This window comes from Cryptomeria japonica, chromosome 7, assembly GCF_030272615.1.
Source record: "Cryptomeria japonica chromosome 7, Sugi_1.0, whole genome shotgun sequence".
Classification (NCBI taxonomy): Eukaryota; Viridiplantae; Streptophyta; class Pinopsida; order Cupressales; family Cupressaceae; genus Cryptomeria; species Cryptomeria japonica.
In genome coordinates, this window is record NC_081411.1 from 77,260,701 (window position 1) to 77,272,031 (window position 11,331).

The window sequence follows — 11,331 nt, forward strand, 5'->3', positions numbered from 1 at the left end:
TGGTGGTTTGTGATAACTTTAACATTATGCCTCTTCATCATAAACAGGCATCCAACCTCTAGACTGGTTTATTTCTCTATTGTTTGTTGCTCAACATGTTAACACACACAGCCTTCATCTCGGTTTATGCCTTACTAGTAAGCCTTCACTCTATCTACTCACTCTCATGTGAATTTCCATCATGTCGGTCACTCCATCTTTCTTGCTGGTGACCTTGCCAAGCTAGTTGACATGAATGACAACTTAATACCAAAATACCAATAGGGAATACTACCCACAGTTAGATGATACTTCTACAGTAAGTACGTGATTACAATAAGGGGCCCATACATGCAGGAAGGCTAATATCCTAGAGTGAATCGCTCATCACAACAAGATCCTCACTGACTACAAAAGAAATCCATACTACAATCGGGAAATAAGAATGAGTTGCAAGAATAGCATCTCATATGCCTGAGTACAGTTTCGGTTAAGCTCAATATCAGAGGTCTTAAACCTCTTACACAAACCAAATTCGATCACCTATGATAGACCAAACCTCTACATATGATTAAAAATTTATTCACACATAGATAATCCCATAACCATGACCGACAATCTACAAAGTGATCTTACATCATATTTATACCAACCCGAAACACACAATTAGGTTGGCCACCTAAAAGATAATATAATAAATCCATTACATAAACCCGTAAACCAATGATAATCCAAGTCGACCTAAGACTGAAACAACATTAACCAAACAATAAATCTAACTAGTAACGCATTGGGAGCATCCACCAACACGTTACATAAACTGGTCCATAACCTAGTAGAATAAGACCAAATCTAAGCATCTTGTTATTTTGAATTTTTTTTTTACTTTTTATTTTTTTTGCATTTTTTTCATTTTTCATTTTGACTTTTTGGAAGAAAATGGGCATATGATAGGGGATGGAAGGACTCAAGCATCTTGTTATCTAGATAGTAGCCTTGAAATTTATGCTTCAATGGATCATGGCTATGAAAGGTATGCTCAAAGATGTTGGCATGATAATGAAATGAAAATGAGATGGGACTAAAGATTTAGTCCAAGGATTGGATAGGATGTATGAAAGGATGAAAAAGAGGTGTTGGATAATGGATAGGGTATTGGAAGAATTTAGATTGAGGGGATGGAAATGCTAGCAAGATCAACATTGGCACACACCTTAAGTGGTGGTTGACTGATGGAGGAAAAATGGATTTTGGATATTGAGATTTTGATGGAGGAAAGGATAGGGATTTTGGGGCATAAGGACCCAAAATGGATGAAGGATATTTTGAAGGAATAGGTTTTGAAGGTTTGGATAGAGTAATAGAAATTTTGGATGCCAATTTTGATGCTTCTTTAGACTCTCGTGCTTCAAGGAGCTGCTTAGGAATCCACATGGTTTTTGATTTTTCATGCTTTTGTGGTTCCTTGGAATGCATTGCTTGCACAACCGATTTAGGAACCCATATATATTTTGACTTTTCTTTCTTTTGCTTAGTGGGCCTTTGTTGCCTTTTTAATTTTTCTTTTTCTTTTTGGATCATATTTTTCTTTGTTTTGACATGTCAATTAGATGGGACATGTTGATCCTTGAATACATGTGGATTATTGGAATTATGACCTTTATGCTTGGCATCCAAATTTCTTGGAGGGGAATGCATGGATGGATAGGAATGATACAGAGGTCTTTTGGATGGATGGATGTTTCTCCAAGATGTGTGCCTTTGTTGACCCTGCATAGGGAATGAAGGGATATAAGGACCTAAAATGGATGGAAGAGATAATGGGAAAGGTGTATGTTTGGATTTTGATGGATGTATACCAATATCTTGAGGATTGTTACTAACACCATGACCATTAATATTTTCTTTGATATTGAGGGGTTCTTTCTTGTGAAGGTCTACCCCTTTTCCTTTATGAACATCTTCATTTATAGGATATGCTTTGCTTTGAGGTGGACATGATATGCTGTAAATGATGGAATCACAAGGCGGATTAGACTTAACCAAAGTTGAGAAACTCATTGTGCATGTAGGGGGGTCACGAACATCTTGCATAGATATGTTAGAAACATGAGGGGGATGAAGATCAATGATAGGCTCTTCATGAGATGGAATTGGATGAATAATGGGATCATCAAAGGAAATGAGATCTTGGATTGGACATGGAGGATTAGGACATGAAGATGGAGGGATAACAACATCTTGTGGTGGACATGAAGCTAAAAGGATACTTTGATCTTGACAAGGGGGATCATTGGATTCCTCTTTAAATGTGCTCTTCTCTTGACTTCAGTGGGATCGTTGGAAATGATGGAAGGGATATTTTTCCCTTGCGTAAGGAGTGGAATGTCAAAAAGATTTTGGATAGGATGGACAACAATAGGGGAATCATGATGAGTGTCTGGGGAGATGGGATCTCGGTCAACAATTGGATGGCATTATAAGTTTTCATGATCTTGATCTTCATTTGTTTTAGGACTCATTTCTTCATGCTCTAAATTATCCTCTTGACATTGGGTTGGACTTTGAACATGTGTGGGGGATTTTGGTAAGGAATAAATTCTTTGACATGAGGGAGTGGGACTTTGAATGGGATCCTCTAAAATAAGTTTGATGGGAAATGAAGCACATGGTGGCATTGGGTCTAGCATTTCTAAAGCATGGCAAGGACTTGCATTATGAATTGGATTAGCTTGGCAATCAAATGTGGACATCCCTTGGGAAATTTCATCTTTAGGTATATCATTTTATGGGGATTATATGAAAGGTTCTTGTGAAGCTTCAAAAGGTGTAGGAATAGATGTCACTTGAGAGTCAATTTGCTTATGGGGGGATGAGCCATTGCTAGACATAGGTGCAATTTTTGATCTTCCTCAAAAGAATCACTTAGGATTATCTTTAAGAAACATCTAAAAGAACTATCTTTCTTCGGAGATGTATATGAATCCTTGCAAGGTTTTGACATATTTGTCTTTGGATCTTGAACTTCTTTTGGGACTTTTTGGAATTGGTTTGACATGTTTGAAACTTGGCCCGATGTTAGTTGCAACTTTGGTTTTTGAATGTTTGGTTGAAGTTGTTGATAGTGGTTTGTTGACTGAGTTAGATATTGATGCTTGACAATTGGTTGAACCAATTGTTGACATTGTGTGTTTGGTTGGATATATTGTTGAAATTGCACCATTTGATGTGTTGGTTGTGTATGCTGGACCATTGGTTGTGTTGGTTGAATCATTGGTTGAATATTTTGTTCAAATTGCAAAATTGGTTGTGTTGGTTGTAGATGGTGGACCATTGGTTCTTGATTAAAAATTTAATTGAATGGAGTTTGATCAAATGAGGTTTGACATATTTGGTTCAATGAAGTTTGATGTGGAACTTGGTCAAATGATACTTGATTTGGAACATGGTTAAAGGTTGTGCTCTTTTCTTGAAATTGTTTCATCATCTCTATTTGTGAGAGGAGAATAGGTATTTCTGATTTTTCAATGAGATCCTTCACATCAACTGGCTCAAGGTTTGTATTTGAACTTTTTAATTTTTGAAGTGTTTTCATCATTTGGGATCTAATCTTGTAACTATTTTTCACTTTTTGTTCTACAATATCTCTTTCTTGAGCTATTTTTTCCTCTAGTTTTCATATTTGGATGCTTAAATCATCATGATAAGTTTGATCCAAGTTTTGAGACATGTAGAAATTAGATTTACATGATCGATTGTTCAATTGTGATGACATGGATTTGTAAGAAGGTTGGGACCTCATTTCAAAAAACATGTCACTATGCAATGCAACTAATGGAATTGACAAATGCAACTTAAAAGGATAAAAATGCAACTTATGTTGTTGGACTCATTTTCAATTTTTAGAATTACAATGATATGCAACTAAGTGCAACCTAGATGATTGAAAATACAACTTATGTTTTTGGTCTTTTTGTATTTTTGGAATGACAATGGTATGCAACTAAGTGCAATCTTAAAAGATGATAATGAAATCTAGGGCAAAAATGCAACCTATGTTTTGGTTATTTTGAATATTTGGACAAATTTTGAAATGCACTAAAGATGTGACCCTTAGGAAATGGAAATGAAGTCAAGACCTTAAAAGGACAAAGGACAAAATGACAATAGGACGAAATGAAAATGTATCACCTATACACTTGGATACTAAGCTAGGTTTGACAAAATGATTTTGATGACAAAAGGACAAATATTGGACAAGGTCAAGACTCCCTAACAATGACTCAGGTTTTAATCTAGAGTTTTGATTTTTGAAGTTTGGCAAAACCAAAATTTGAGACTATTATGCAAAAGGACAATGATAATGACAAAGACCTAGGGATATGAACCAAATTTATGATATGACAAGATCAAGATAAGACAATAATAGGGTTTGCACTATGCAATGATAAAGCCAATGTGATATGGATATGTGAGGACCAATGGCTTCAGAAATGCAAAATGTAACCTAGGCCAAGACCTAATTTTAGGATGATGATAATGCAAGATGCAACCTAAGTGAAAACCTAGCTTGGGCATGACAATGAAATGAAGAATTAGGGAAATGATTTTAAAACTAAGTGCAAAATGAGGATGCTAAAATGAAAGATAATGTCTATGTGACCTAAAACCTAGGGTTTGAACTATGGAAAACCTAAACTAAGTGACATGAATTTTGAAACAAGGATTTCCAATGTTTTGACAAGTAATGTTCCAATGTTGGATGAATACTTGGACAAAATTTGGACCTTTGTTTAAACTTTGTGTTGATCTTGTTGAAAACTTGTTTTCTTTTGAAAATCAAGGTTGTTTATGACCATTTGTGAGAATTGTTTTTAATTAAACCTTTAACAAGCATACAAGACAAGATGTTTATTTGACTTTGACCCAAGACAATCATGTACCTTCAACAAAAAATCCTATGACTAGCTATGGCAATATCTGTTGAATCCTCTAACCATAAAATACAACACTCAATCGGGTAGCTAGACGCTTGGTAGCATTGCCTCCCCCTTAGAATGCACTCACTTCTTGGGCATACCAAGCTTCGAGTTCAAGGGACATCATTTCCCAAGAACTTTCTATCTCTAATTGAAGAGTACATGAGAGGTGTCTTAGGCATGTGTGTATCACAATGCCTGAGCCAATAGATAGAAGGGTTTTGGTCTCTACAAAAAAAGGGTTCTAGTTAGGGCATTCATTTGAGTGGACATAGATCCGGTGAATTTAATCATGGCTATGCCATTCCAGCACCCGTTGTCTATGAATTTCGTTGCATCCACAATTAATTATAGTGGTTTGGAAGAGGTTTGTCTTCAACCCCATCACCAGTTTGGGTCGTTCCCTCTCTCCAATGCCTGTGCAAAATGCCAGGCAAATCAGGAGGCATGCCCACTATCTAAAGATAAAAACACACAAGAAAAATAAAAGAATACATGACAAACATTGGTTGTTTAACCTTTAGAAAATGAAATGAGATTATTGATCCATTTGCATACTAATTAAGACTAGATGAGGTTAATTCCACATTAATTTGAAAATGATTTGATCAATTTAAGACATGATTAAATGCAATTTGTTGTTCATTTTAAACCCTTTGCATGTTTGAAATGTGAAATTTTTTGTTGTTCTTTGATCCAAATCCTAATTAAAACTATGTGAGAATTGTACAATTCATTCAAATCTCCTAATTAGATTATGTAAATAATTGTTGTTCATTAAAACCTCCTAATTAGGCTATGTAAAAAATTGATGTTCATCAAAACCCTCTAATTAGGCTATGTGGATAATTGTTGTTCATTGCATGTTAATAAATCTTCCATAAATCATTGTTTAGACTCCATAAATCACACATACAACATTAGATCCTCTCATAAAACTTGCATGCAACAACATATTAGTGCAAAAAACCTACATGCAACAATAGATTAGTCCAAAAAACCTACATGCAACAACATATTAGAACAAAAAATCAGCATGCAAGAACATATTAGTTCAAAAAACCTGCATGCAAGAACATATTAGGATAAAAAACTTTCATGTAAGAATATATCAACACCAAAAACCTGTATGCAAACATATATCAACACATAAAACTTGCATGCAAATATTGTTGCTATTTTGGTATGGTTTTGTCATTGATGTCAACACCTACTAAATACACCTACTTTGGAGATCCAGCACAATTCACTGGCAAATAGTAAACTATGCAACAGTTACCGATATATGATTAACCGGTAGGATACGGCAAACAGTAAACTATGCAATAGTTACCGATATATGATTAATCGACAGGATGTAATGTTCACCGGTACCTAGAATGACATGGAAGACACTTGGTAATGTCGAAGACATCATGTGGACACTTTATTTTGAATTAATACTCATTGGTATATTCTTATTTGCATATTTGCTTTTACCGGCAAATAGGTCCAGGTTATCTAGGGTTACACTGGCAGGTTTATCTTTTCCAGATCAGCATGGCACGCTATGGAGATGATTTATTATTGTTGTAAATGCATTAAGCCGACATGTTCAATCGATTATTGCATCGGATATTGTATTATTTGTAAAAAAAATTTATTGTAATATCTTGTAGAGTCGACCTATTAAAATTGGTCTTAGGGTATGGTATAAATGTAAGATCTTATTTGTAAGATCAAGTGTAGAATGCGAAAAAGAATTTTGTGAAGGTATATGCGAGATTAAGCAGAGGTATACACGAAGACATCATTTGAAGGTGAAGCTAGGTTTTTGTAGAAGCATATCAGCATTACATCAGTACTGAATCTAGCATATTGAAGATGCTATTTTGTGTAGTACATTCTTATTAGATTTAACCATCCAACTATAGTCAGTGTGACTCCCATTTGTGATTGAGCAGTGAGCTCTAGGTTGTTGGCCTTTCTGCATGTGCAGACCCCTTTTGTACACTTACTATCTGCAATAGTATCATCTAATTGTGGGTAAGGTTTCCCATCGTGGTTTTTCCCCTTACAAGGTTTCCACATACAAATATTGGTGTCATGTGTTGTGGATGACTTTGTGCTTATGTTTCATGCATTAATTCTTACCGATATAGAAATTAACTGTTAACACTGTCCACTGACATACTTAATTGATTTACCAGTATTAAGCATTAAGTTGGTTAATAAGTTTTTGGTTTGAATTTATTAGACAACTGATTCACCCTCCCCCTCTCAGTTGTCTATGGGACCTACAATTGGTATCAGAGCCTAGTCCTCTTTTTGTAGAAGTTTAACAACTTGAGGAGATCCAATGTCTACTAATTATTTCAGAAAGGATAGTCCTAAACTTGATGGAACCAACTATGGGATATGGAAAATCAGAATGGAGACACATCTGAATTGCATTGGTAAAGACATCTGGGAAGTCACTAAGAATGGTTATACTGCTGTTGTAGTTGGTCAGACTGCTCCCACTACTTTAGCTAAAGATGAGGAAAATGATTGCAAAGCAAGAGAAGCATGCTTGAGCACATTATCAGATCAACAAATCATGGGATTATCAGATAGGTCCACTGCAAAAGCTATTTGGGATCATTTGGAAACACTAAATGAAGGGGACTCCACAGTCAAAATTGCAAAACTTGAAAGCTTCCGAGTCAGGTATGAACATCTGAAAATGGAAGAAGATGAAAGGATTTTTTCTTTTATGGAAAGAGTAAATGAAATTGTTTTGGGTATCAAATGTTGTGGAGGAACCTTGAGTGAAGATGAGATTGTTTCAAATATCTTGAGAGGTTTTCCACCGGCATATAAAATGAAGGTTACTGCCATAAATGAGTTGAGAACAATGCCTAATACATTAGTAACTAGGGATACATTCATTGGAAAACTTTCAGCTTTTGAAATTGAGGAATTTGGTCTTGTTACTACTATAAAAACTGATTAGGCCTTCAAAGCATCAACATCATCTACTCCATCCTTTGACAAATCAGACTGGAGAGCCTTTTATGCAAGAGAACTTGAAGAAACCAGGAAGGAGAATGAAGAGCTTGAAGAACTTGAAGCACTATTTGCAAGAAAAATGCCAAAAGGCCCAATTGGAAGTAAGTATGAAGGTAAAGCACCCTTTAAATGTTTTAACTACAATAAGATTGGTCATATGGCTTCAAGATGCCCTGATAGACATGCTAGACTAAGAGAAGAAGCTAGAAGAACATACAAACCTAATCATGAATATCAGAGATACAGATTTAAGAAAAACAAAGATAAATCTTGTTATATTGCTGATGAAAGTGTGACTGATGATTCTGATGAGGATCCAGCAGACAATGGATGGGTCTTTGTCCCTATAATAGAAGATCAATTGGTACCTATTGCTCAACTTGTAGAACAAGCCCTAGCAACTAAAGTTGAATCAAAGGATGAATGGATTATTGACTCAGGATGCTCACATCACATGACTGGAGACAAAGGTAAATTCTTGAACTTTCAAGAATACAATGGTGGTTTAGTAAGATTCGGAGATGACAAAGCCTGTTCAATCAAAGGTAAGGGTTCAATATCTCTTGATGGCAAACATAACACTGACAATGTCTACTATGTTGAAGGATTAAAACATAATCTTTTAAGTGTTGGTCGATTAGTTGAGAAAGGTTTTTGGTTACAATTTAAAAATGGAAAATGCAAAATCATGAATAGAACTAGTTTGGAAATTGCAACCGGTAATCAGACTAGAGGTAATATATTTCATTTGAATAATAGTGAAAAGGCATGCTTAATTGTACATATAGATGAAAGTTGGCTATGGCATAAAAGACTATGTCATGTAAATTTTTATTGCTTGGTAAAAATCTGTACTTCTAATGCAATTAGAGATCTACCTAAAATTATGAAACCTCAGAATAGAATTTGCAAGGAATGTCAATTTGGAAAACAAATTAGAGCTAGTTTCAAAAGTATTCTAGAAAAATCCAATAATGCCCTTGATTTAATTCACACTGATTTATGTGGTCCAGCTAGAACTAAAACCTTACAAGGTGATAGATATTTCATGCTAATTATTGATGATTATTCTAGAATGTGTTGGGTTACTTTTCTCAGAGAAAAATCAGAAGCACTTGGTAAGTTCAAACTATTCAAAGCTATGGTTGAAAATGAAACTGGTAAGAAAATTAAATGTTTAAGATCAGATCAAGGAGGAGAATTCACATCTAAAGCTTTTAATACTTTTTGTGAAGTAAATGGAATCAAAAGACAGTTATCAGTACCTCAGACACCACAACAAAATGGAGTTGTTGAAAGAAAAAATAGAACTATTTTGGATGCAGCAAGAAGTATGTTATCAGAAGCAAATCTACCACATGTGTACTAGAGAGAGGCAGTAAGCACTGCTATCTATACATTCAACAAAGTTCACATCAAAGGTGAAACCGGTAAGACCCCTCATGAACTATGGTTTGGTAATACTCCTACTCTTAAGTATTTCAAAATTTTTGGAAGTAAATGTTATATTAGAAGAGATGATTATATTGGCAAGTTTTATCCTAGAAGTGATGAAGGAATATTTTTTGGTTATTCATCTAAGAGTAAAGCATATAGATGTTTTAATAAAAGATTACAGAAAATCGTTGAGAGCACAAATGTAAAGATTGATGAACAATTCAGAGGAGCTTCAAGGTATATAGACTTTGAACCGGGAATAGAAATTATGACAAATGAACCTACAATAAATCCACCGGTACAAAATGATGATCTAGTTACTCCGGTATCATCAGAGGATTCCATAGTAATTGAAGAAAAACAATAGACTAAGACACCCCGGTATGTAAGACTGAATCATTCTGAAGATCAGATAATTGGAAGCAAATTTAAAGGAGTCATGACAAGAAGAAGATTGGCAAATGAAGAGGTATGTCTTATTTCTCAAATTGAACCATTATCTATCAATGAGGCATGTGAAGACAAATTTTGGATTAAAGCTATGGAAGAAGAATTAGGACAAATTGAGAAAAATAATACTTGGACATTAGTTCCCCGGCCTAAAAATAAAAATGTAATTGGAACCAAATGGGTATTTAGAAACAAACTCAATGAAGATGGTGAGGTTGTCAGAAATAAAGCAAGACTAGTGTGTAAGGGGTATTCTTAGAAAGAAGGAGTTGATTACAATGAAACCTTTGCAACAGTAGCCAGAATTGAGGCAGTTAGATTATTCTTGGCCTTTGCAGCCCACAAGGATTACAAAGTTTATCAAATGGATATCAAATGTGCATTCTTGAATGGAGATCTTGAAGAGGAAGTCTATATTGAACAACCTAATGGATTTTCCTTGACAGATGACAATGATATGGTTTGCAGATTAAGAAAAGCTCTGTATGGATTAAAACAAGCTCCAAGAGCTTGGTATGCAAGATAGGATAAGTATCTTTTAAAGATTGGTTTTACTAAAGGAAATGCAAATAGCAATTTATATTACAAAGTAACTAATAATGACATCTTGATTATTGAAGTATTTGTTGATGATATAATCTTTGGAGGAGAAGATGAATTATGCAAAGAATTTTCTCTTGAAATGCAGCATGAATTTGAAATGTCTATGATCGGAGGAATAAAATTCTTTATAGGATTGTAGATTTTACAGACTAATAAAGGCATATTTTTGAGTCAATCTAAGTACTTGTAAGAACTACTTAAGAAATTTGGGATGGAGAACTCTAAACCGGTAAGCACACCTATGACTACAAATGACAAATTATCTCAAAGGGATGAATCTATACCTGTTAATCCAACTAGATATAAATCTATGATAGGAGGTTTACTGTATTTGACACAAACCAGACCTGATATTATTAATGTAGTATGTATAGTTTATAGATTTTAGAGTAATCCTAAGGAAAATCATAAATCAGCAGTAAAAAGGATTTTCTGGTACTTACAAGGCACAACAAATCTTGGATTATGGTATCCTAAAGATGAAAATTTTGATCTATATGCATACATAGATGCAAATTGGGCAGGAGATGTGGATGATAGAAAAAGCACCATTGGAGGAGCATTCTTTCTTGGAAAGAGATTAGTTTCTTGGTAAAGTAAGAAACAGAGTTGTACATCTTTATCAACAGTAGAATCAAAATATGTTGCAGCAGCAACAAACTATACACAAGTACTTTGGCTTAAGCAAATGTTAAAAGACATAAAGGTAAAATGCAAGGAACCTATTACTATATATTGTGATAACACTGCAGCAATTGATATATATAAGAATCTAGTATTACATTCTAAAACAAAACATGTTTCTATCAAACTGAATTTTCTAAGGGAAAAAGTTGAAGAAAAGGAGATAAAA